The sequence below is a fragment of the Equus asinus genome, chromosome 10 (assembly GCF_041296235.1).
Source record: "Equus asinus isolate D_3611 breed Donkey chromosome 10, EquAss-T2T_v2, whole genome shotgun sequence".
Lineage (NCBI taxonomy): Eukaryota > Metazoa > Chordata > Mammalia > Perissodactyla > Equidae > Equus > Equus asinus.
The window spans coordinates 51,013,754-51,023,623 of NC_091799.1; the positions used below are offsets into that span (position 1 = coordinate 51,013,754).

Sequence of the window (9,870 nt, forward strand, 5' to 3'; positions counted from 1 at the left end):
TCTGTGCGCCACTTCTGGGTCCTAAGTTATGGCTTTGACTCTCCATCATCAGGAGTGTGCTGTTGCTGCTCTCTGCCCCTTATCCTGGGTCCTGAGTCAGGGAATTGAACAAAGAGTTAGAAATCATGATAAAACCCAAACAGAAATTAAGGAGCTGAAGAATACAACAATTGAAATTTTAAAAATAGAATAGAGACCTTCAACAACCAGCTTGATCAATCAGAATAAAGAATCTTTGAACTTGAAGGCAAATCTCTTGAAATTATCCTGTCAGAGGAAAAAAAAATGATAATGAGAGTAAAGAAAACCTGTGTGAGTTGTGGGTTACCAATAAGAAAAACAATAATTGCATTATGGAAGTCCCAGAAGGAGAAGAGAAAGAGAAACAGGCAGAAAATTTATTTAAAGAAATCATAGCCGAAAATCCCAAATCTGGGAAGAGATATGGACATCTAGGTACAGGAAACTCAAAAATACCTGGACAGATTCAACCCAATTCCAATGTGTGTGGATTTTCCCCAAAGAGCCAACCAATTCTCCAACACCAGCTGGGTGTTCTATAATTCAACTCAGTTCTGACACTGTCCACCTGGAGATAGTTTGAGATTCCATAGGATAAGAGCTCAGTCCCACAGACTGCTCCCAACTTCAGATGCCAATCTCAAGTCCAGGTTGTTACCTGTGCTCCTGACCAATTGGCTATAATTCAAAGGTTCCCTTGACCCCTCCTTGAACTCAACTAATTTGCTAGAGTGGCTCACAGATCTCAGAGAAACATTTTACTTACTAGATTACCAGATTATTATAACAGGATATAACTCAGGAACAGCCAGATGGAAGAGATGCATACAGCAAGGCACGAGGAAAGGATGTGGGGCTTCCATGCCCTTTCTAGTGCACCCCTCAACCAAACCCCCATGTGCTCACCAATCTGGAAGGTCTCTGAACACCTTTGTAGGGGAGCATAATTTGCCACCTCAAGATGTGTCTCCTTGGCATGAAGATTATTTGAGGCTGGTTACTTTTTTTTTTTTTTGCTGAGAAAGATTATCCCTGAGCTAACATATGTGCCAATCTTCCTCTACTTTACAAGTGGTGTAGGTTCACATCCAGGATCTGAACCCATGAACCTGGGCCACCAAAGTGTAGCGTGCTAAACTTAACCACCAGGCCATGAGGCTGGGGGCTGGTTACTTTTAAGAAACTGCAGACATGAGAGAAGCTCTGAAAACCAAATAGAAGTTACCCTCTGTAAGAGGCATTTACATTTGTAAGGGAAATCTCCATTTGTAAAGGTGTCTCCCTCTCTGTACCGGGAAGAGAGGAATAACCTTATCTCTAGAAACTCTTATCAAAAGAAGACAAGGACTTAAATCTGCATAATAACCTTACTCTTGTTTACTGTGCTTTTCTGGTAATCTCCCATAACTGACTCCCCCACCCCCAACATCCTGCTTTGTCTTTAGCTGAAAATGGTATTTAATGGAGGCAGCTTTGGCCATTCTGTGAGTTACTCAGCTTTCCTGGGTTTCTCCCAGATACACATGTTATTAAACTTTGATTTTTCCCCTGTTTTTCTCCTGTTATTCTGTCTCATGTTAATTTAATTCTTAGACCAGCCAGAAGGACCCAGAGGGTAGAGGAATTATCTTCCTCCACTACACCTTCCTCATGGGTTTTCATGAAAGTTTTATCACACAGGCATGATTGATTAAATCATTGGCCATTGGTGATTGAATTTAATCTCTAGCCCCTCCCTCATCCCAGGAGATTAGGGGATGGAACTTAAATTTCAACCCTCTAACCACATGGTGGTTCTTCTGGCAACCAGCCTCTATCTTTATGTGCAGTCCAAAGATCACCTCACTAACATAACAAAAGACACTGTTATGGCTCTCACCACTAAGGAGATTCCAAGAACTTTAGGAGCTCTATTCCAGAAATAGGATGAAGACCAAATATATATATTTCTGATTATAAATCACAATGTCACATTTATAAACAGAGTACTGGGTGAAACCTTGATTGGAATTCCGTCAGGTTGCTTCCAGTTCTCAAACTCTGGCACAGTGGTTCTCAATCAGATGATTTTGCCCCTGGGGATATTTAACAATATCTGAAGGGATACTGCTCAACTCTTCTAATCCACAGGACGATATCCAGTACAAATATTTATATAGGACCAAATGTCAACAGTGAGAAGGTGAGAAAACCTATTCTAGACCATCACTTCTCCAAATTATGTGCATACAAACCAAGAAAGTTTATAATTCAAATGCAAATTCATCATGTTTTCAGTGGGCCCAGAAACTCTGTATTTCTTACAAGCTCCCAGGTGGTGTTGATGCCGTGGGTCCTGGTCTGTGGACCACAATTTGAATAATGTAGGGGGGGAAGACACTTCCTCTACCCTCTGGGCCCTTCTGGCTGGGCAACAAATTAAATTCACATGAGACAGAATAAAAGGAGAAAATTAAATAAGTTTTATAACATGTATACGTGGGAGAGACCCAGAAACTGAGCAACTCGCCAAAATGGTGGAGGATTTTACCATGGGAAAACTATCTATATATCAAATTGAACAAAAGTTTAATAAAGTGAATTACTTAAATTTTATAAAGAAGTTTAATCAAAGAAATGGACACTCATGGAAAAAATAGGAAGAGCAAGTTTTACTTTCACCATCTGATCAAAGAAAATCAATTTCTGGCTCCAAAGCTTTTAACCCTGCAATCAAGGCACTTCTTCAGACAAGGACAATTATTTCTTTTATAGATTCCATCCCAAAGAATGATTTCAGAGCCCTCCTTATATCTTCATTTCTCAGACCATAGATGAAGGGGTTTGCCATGGAGTGACGACAGTGTACATCACTGAGGCTGTGGCACTTGATTGTGAGCTGTGGGTAGCAGCAGAGCTGAGGTACACTCCTAGGCTCATACAATGAAACAAGGAGACAACTGAGAGGTGAGACGCACAGGTGGAAAATGCTTTCTACTTCCCCTGAGCTGATGAGAGTCCACATGTGAAGGAAACTGAGTATGAGGAAAGGCTGCCAGCAAGGGCCCACCAGCCAGCAGCGCAGCTGCAACACACATCACCATGTTATTGAGAAAGGCGTCAGAACAGGCAATTTGGAACATCTGATTGTGTTCAAAGAAAAATTGGGGAATTTCTAAGTCTCTGCAGAAGAACAATTGTAACACCATTAAGCTTTGTAACAAAGAATAAAAGGTACTCATGAAACAGGACACTGAACAGCTGTGTACAGAGCTGGAGTTGATAATCACCATGTAGTTCAAGGGGTGGCAGATGGCCACAAAGTAGTCGTAGGCCTTTACAGTCAGGAGAAAGTCATCTAATCCAGCAAAGAAAATGTAAAAATACATCTGGGTGATTCAGCCTTCATAGGTATGCCTTTTCTCTGGGTCTGCATGTTCAGCAGCATCTTTGGTATGGTGGTGGAGATAAAACAGATGTCCAAAAAGGACAGGTTGGAGAGGAAGAAGTACGTGGGTATGTGGATGTGGGAGTCAAAGATGGAAGCCAGGGTGATGAGCAGGTTTCCAAACCCAGTGATCAGGTACACAGTGAGGAAAAGTACAATATGAGGGACTGTAATTCTGGTTCCTCTGAAAGTCCCAGAAGAAAGAATTCTGAAAAACATATATCATTCCCTGGTTCCATGTGCAGGAGGTGACTACCAGAAATAGAAAAAATAAATGACTAATTTTCATACAAGCAAGTGTTAGTAACCTACCACAAATGACATGTGTAGAAATATATTTTAGAATCAAGAAATTAATTTCAGTATTTTATGTATGGTCTGGTTTTCATTAGGGCATCACTAGTGCTATTTCTCATTAGGAATTCCTTTCCCACTGGCAACTTGTTCCTCAAGCATAATTTATACTACTGTTTTACTAAATATCTTGCGTGTATTTGAAGAATATATTTTGAATATAGACCATTTTCCAAAAACTTTCCAGAGAAAAAAATGCTGAAAGACTGAAGTCCCTAATCTAATGATGGAGAAAGAATATAATCAAGTAAAAATAATAATATAACGTGTGATGGTGACAGATACTATGATGAAAGGAAAACATATAGAAAGGAGAGAGTGGTTAGGGGATGTTATCTTTTATTGGTAATTCAGGCAAGAGCTGCAAATAAGGTACATTTTAACAGACACCTTAAAGAAGAGTGAGTGGGGACACAAGTTCATCTGTGGAAGTATGTCCTGGCAAAAGGAATAGCCAGTGCAAAGTCTTTGAGAGAAACGATTGTTTTAGAGAATCAAATTTCAAAATGAGCCAGCGTGTTGAGGAAAATGAGCAAGTGGAAGAGTGATGAGATGCTTTCAGAAGATGATGAGGAACAAGGTGGCCTCCCTGTTGGTGTTAAAACTTCAAGACACAGGGAGTCCCTTGTCTGCACTATGTAAATCTTGCACTTTATTAATCTTGTTGGAAAAGTGTTCCACAAAGTGAAAAAAATCCCATCTTTAGTACCTTCTCTTGATTATGTTCCCTGTGTAATGAGTCACCTTGGAATACATGAGTCCAGGTACCCCAGCTCTGAGGACTCCTCTCAGTTCACAAGGCTCATACACACAAGTAGAGCATGGTCTCCTCATCTGTGCTATTTCTATGTCCTTCTCACTCTCTTCCTCAGTATTTCGGCTATGAGTGGATACAACTCAAGTTGTTCACATGAAATATACATCCCCTAAGGAATTTAGAAATTGTACCCAGATATTCCTATTAAAAGCCTCTTGTGGACAAATAGACCTGGGGCCCCATAATGAAATGTCCAATTTCTGCCCTGTATTTAAAGGAACAATCTGTTGAAGAAACTAGAGGGAGAGAGAAGAATGAGATAAACGTGAATAAGAAAAAGATCTAAAAGTTCAGTTGGTCCCTAAGAGTCTTTGAGGGGGAAAAAACCAAACTTCATTGGTTTCTGACAGCTTTCCAACCCCAATTACATTCCTTTGATGCCCAGCAAAAACAAAAAAGGAGAAAAAATAAATGTGTTCAAATGACACAAGTAATGATAAATTTATGGTGTGAAATACCTTACAGATTGAATATCTCAAGTGAAAATGGACCAAAGGAAATAAACCAATAATTCACAAAAGGAGATACTGTACAAAATACAACAAAAGTTGGGGAATTTTTATCAAGTAGTGGAAGACATTTTCCCTGTGCCTATTGTATGTTTATTGACCAGTTGGATTTTTATATGGTTGAATAGAAAATGAGGCAAGCCCTTTTCTCTCTTCTCTTATGTGGCAGGTTTTCTTTTTGTCTTGTACGTGGTTTGATCTGTTTCTTGACAAGTCCAATGTGCACACTCTAGTCCTGGTTACAATCATCATCCAACCTACAAAGTCCTCCCCAGAATATGCTCTATAAAATCCTGCACTCACCATGACAATTCCATCCTTTTACACTGAATAACTTCTTCGTATGATTTATCCCTGGGCACATTATATCATACACAGATTTATTTTGTTGTACTCTGACTTCAGCAATATAATGTAAGACCGAAACAAGAAGGGCTTCACCAGTTTTATTCACCTTTGTATTTTCAAAAATGTATGTGAATATACGTGCACCTATGTAGGAATAAATTTAAGTAAATATGAAGCTATGAAATAAAAAGAATGACTGAGAGAATGAAACTAGGTTAAATAGAGTGGTTCCAAAGCAACGTATTAAACAAAATGAAATGGAGTGTTAAAAACCAACAGAAACATGATATGAAACAGCAATAATCTAATAATATCAACATGGATTAATAATTAAATTGTCCAAGACATAGACATAAAAGAATATAATACATAATGTTCCTAGAAATTATGGCATATAGCAGAGGCTCAGTTATTATTTGCTGAAAGGATTAGGAATTAGGTCTCAGTATATGAGTACCTTTCATGTATAGTAAGGTTGTATTTCAATATATTAGTAAATACTGGATTGTTGAATAAATTTGGCAAAATGGATATTGACCAGGAAGAAAATTAAGTTGATCTCCCCTCAGTCATATTACAAAAAATCAGAGGGATTACCCACTCACCATAAGAGTAAGCAGCACTTTTTGGGTGAACTTCTAGAAAACTACATGTTAAAATCTATGGGTGGGCTAAATCATCTTAATAAGGCAAGAAACTCAGAAGTATGAAGATAGAAATATTTAACTAAAATAATGTAAAATATTTTTATGACCAAAACATCCCCCAATGTCAGTCGAGAAATAAAAATTTTTAAAAATCATTTGGCAGGCTGATAACTGTAGAATAACATGTATATAATATATCAGCATATAAAATTAATAGGCAAGTCAAAATGGTGATCAAATATATGAATCTTAAAGTCATGTCAGCATTCTGGTGGAATGAGTTGTTCCCTTTGTCTCTCCCCTCTAAGTTACAACTAAATGTACATTCATTAACCAGCAGAAGATTCCCTGCACAGCACAACAGGAAATCTGAGAGATCCACACAGCCAAGCATGTGAAGGTGAGTGGACTGAGTCCCTGGGAGGCAATGGAACTAGATGAGTGCATCCCTCCACTCCCAGGCAGCAGTGATCCAGGCCACAGATCCTTACACAGTGGCTAGCACAACTGTAAGAGGAGGTGGGGAAGATCCAAGCCTACCTAAACATTTTCAGAGTGGTAGCCTGGCCCATGGGAGTGCCCAACATACCCCATTGGCCCTGCCCATGGGAACACTGCCCCCAAAGTAGTGGCAGCTCAGCCACCACAAAGGCACCCACCTGCCAAGTGCAGTGTAGGCAAGAAGGTGCCTCTCCTGCTCAGAAGGTAGCCCACTTGCAGAGCACAGCAGCCCAAAGAAACCACTGAATGGTGGCTCAGGCCCCGCATAGGATCCCCTCCTGCCTACTGCAGGAGTTCAGCCAGTACCCAGCCAATCACATTGGCCTTACCCACCACTCACCTACCAAGCACAGAGGCCCCACCTACAATGCCTGACCAGCCTGCCCAGTGCAGACACCCTGCCCATGTGAGCACAAACTGAAGAGTGGCTGTGGCCGGCACATACAAATGCAGAGCATCTCTATCCTCACAATGTCCAGCAGAAAGGGCAGGATCAGAAAACACAGCCCTTGCTCCCCCCAAGTGGTGGCAGGTAGAATCTGTGACCTGAAACTACCACAAATGCACCACAAAAGGATAAATTCATCAAACACCATGAAGAACCACAGTAACACTTCAGAGCAGAAGGCAAATAACGAGTCTCCAGAAGCCAGTCCTGAAGTCACAGAAATTTACAGTCTAAATGACAGAGAATTCAAAACAGCTGTGATAAAGAAACCAAATGAGTTACAAGAAAGCTCAGAAAGACAGTTCAATGAGCTCAGGAATGAAATTAATGAGCAGAAGGAATGCATCACTGCAGTGATTAAAGCTATAAAAAACAACCAAACAAATTCTGGATATGAAGAACACAATTAATGAGATAAAAAATTATCTAGAAACCATAAAAAATAGAGCAGATGTTATGGAGGACAGAATTGGTGAATTAGAGGACAGAAATATAGAAATGCTTCAGGAAAAGGAGAGAGAACTAAGATTTTTTTTAAATGAAGAAATTCTTTGAGAAATATCTGACTTAATAAGGAAAAGCAACCCAAGAATTATTAGTATTCTAGAGGGAGAATAGAGGGAGAAAGGAGGAGAGAGCTTGTTCAAAGAAATAATAGCTGAGAACTTCCACAACCTGGGAAAGAACTGGACTTACAAGTGCATGAAGCCAATAGAAGTCTTAATTACATCACTGTAAATAGACCTCCTCCAAAGTATATAATATTAAAACTAGCAAAAGTCAATGAGAAATAAAATGTACTAAGGGCAGCCATGCAGAAGAAAATAAACTAGAAAGGAACCCCCATCAGGCTTTCAGCGCTTTTCTCAGCAGAAACTTTACTGGCTAGGAGAGAGTGGAATGATGTATTCAAAATACTAAAAGACAAAAACTATCAGCCAAGAATACTCTATCCAGTGAAACCATCCTTCAGATATGATAGAGAAATAAAATCTTGCCCAGGTGAACAAAAGCTGAAGGAGTTCATCACCACTAAATCTGTCTTACAAGAAATGAGAAAGGGAGCTCTCCCACCTAAACAAAAAGGCAAAGGTTTACAAAGCACTGAACAAGGAAATAAACAGACAGAAAATTGCAGCTGTCCATCAGAACAGGTTACCAAACAATTGTAACACAAAAGATAAAGGGAAGGAAAGCATCAAAAATAATTATAAACACTTCAATTGAGTCACAAACTCACAACACAAAAAGGAATAATTTGTGAGAATAACTCAAAAAGGGAAGAGGAAAAGGGTAGAAACTACTTAGGCTAATGGAGATCAGAGGCTATCAGAAAATGGACTATCTCATCTATGAGTTCTTTATACAAGCCTCATGGTAACCACTAAACAAAAACTCAAAACAGAGCCACAATTCATAAGTAAAGAGAAAACTAAGAAAACCATCACAGAAAACCCCCAAACTGAAATAGCAATCAGAAATACAAGAGGAAAGAAACAACAGAAATATATCACAACCAGAAAAAAAGAGATAAAATGGTAATATTAAGGCCTCATATATCAATAATCACTCTAAATGGATTGAATTCTCCACTCAAAAGATGAAGAATGAACAAAGGATTTAAAAATAAGACCCAACAATATGCTGCCTCCAGGAAATACATCTCAGCTCTAAAGACAAACATGAGTTAGGAGTGAAAGGATGGAAGATGATACTCCAAGCAAATGGCAAGTAAAAGAAAGCAGGTGTTGCCATACTTATATCAGGCAAAGCCGATTTAAGATAAAAAAATACAATGAAAAAAGAGGGGCAGTGTACAAATGATAAAAGAGACATTCCCCCAAGAGAATATAACACTTATGAATATATATGCACCTAACACAGGAGCACCAAAGTATATACAGCAACTACTAACAGACCATAGGGAGAAATTGACAACAACACAGTAATAGTAGGGGACCTCAACACCCACTTACACCAATGGGGAGATTATCCAGACAGAAAGTCAACAAGGAAACAGTGGCCTTAAATGAAACACTAGACTAGATGGACTTAATAGATACATATATATTCCATCCAAAAACAGCAGAATACACATTCTTCTCAATTCTTCACATAGAACATTCTCAAAGATAGGCCATATGTTGGGAAACAAGGCAAACTTCAATGAATTTAATAAGACTGAAATCATATCAAGCATCATTCCCAAACAGAATACTATGAAACTAGAAATCAGCTACAAGCAAAAAGCTGGGAAAGGCACAAATGTGTGGAGATTAAACAAGACAATATTGAACAAGCATTTGATCAAGGAAAAAATCAAAGGAGAAATCAAAAAATACCTGGACATAAGTGATAATGAAAATGCAACATACCAACTCTCACAGAATGCAAAACTGGTACCAAGAGGGAAATTTATAACAATACAGGCCCACCTCACCAAACAAGAAAAGTCTCAAATAAACAACCTTAAACAGCATCTAAAAGAACTAGAAAAAGAAGAACAAATGAAGTCAAAAGTTGACAGAATGAAGGAAATAATAAAAGAGCAGAAGAACAAAGCCCAAAACCAGTAGAAGGAAGGAAATCATAAAAATCAGAGCAGAAATAAATGAAATAGAGACTAAAATAACAACAGAAAAAATCAATTAAACCAAGACCAAGTTATTTGAAAAGATAAACAAAATTAACAAACCTATAGTTAGACTCACCAAGAAAGAAAAGAGAAAAGACTCAAATAAATAAAATCAGAAATGAAAGAGGAGAAATTAAAACATACACCTCAGAAATACAAAAGA

General features: G+C 38.6%; 1 pseudogene; it reads right to left on the reverse strand.

The window, feature by feature from the left end:
• Window positions 1–2,746: 2,746 nt before the first annotated feature.
• On the reverse strand, window positions 2,747–3,687 carry LOC106831220 (olfactory receptor 7A17-like; annotated as a pseudogene).
• Window positions 3,688–9,870: the final 6,183 nt, after the last annotated feature.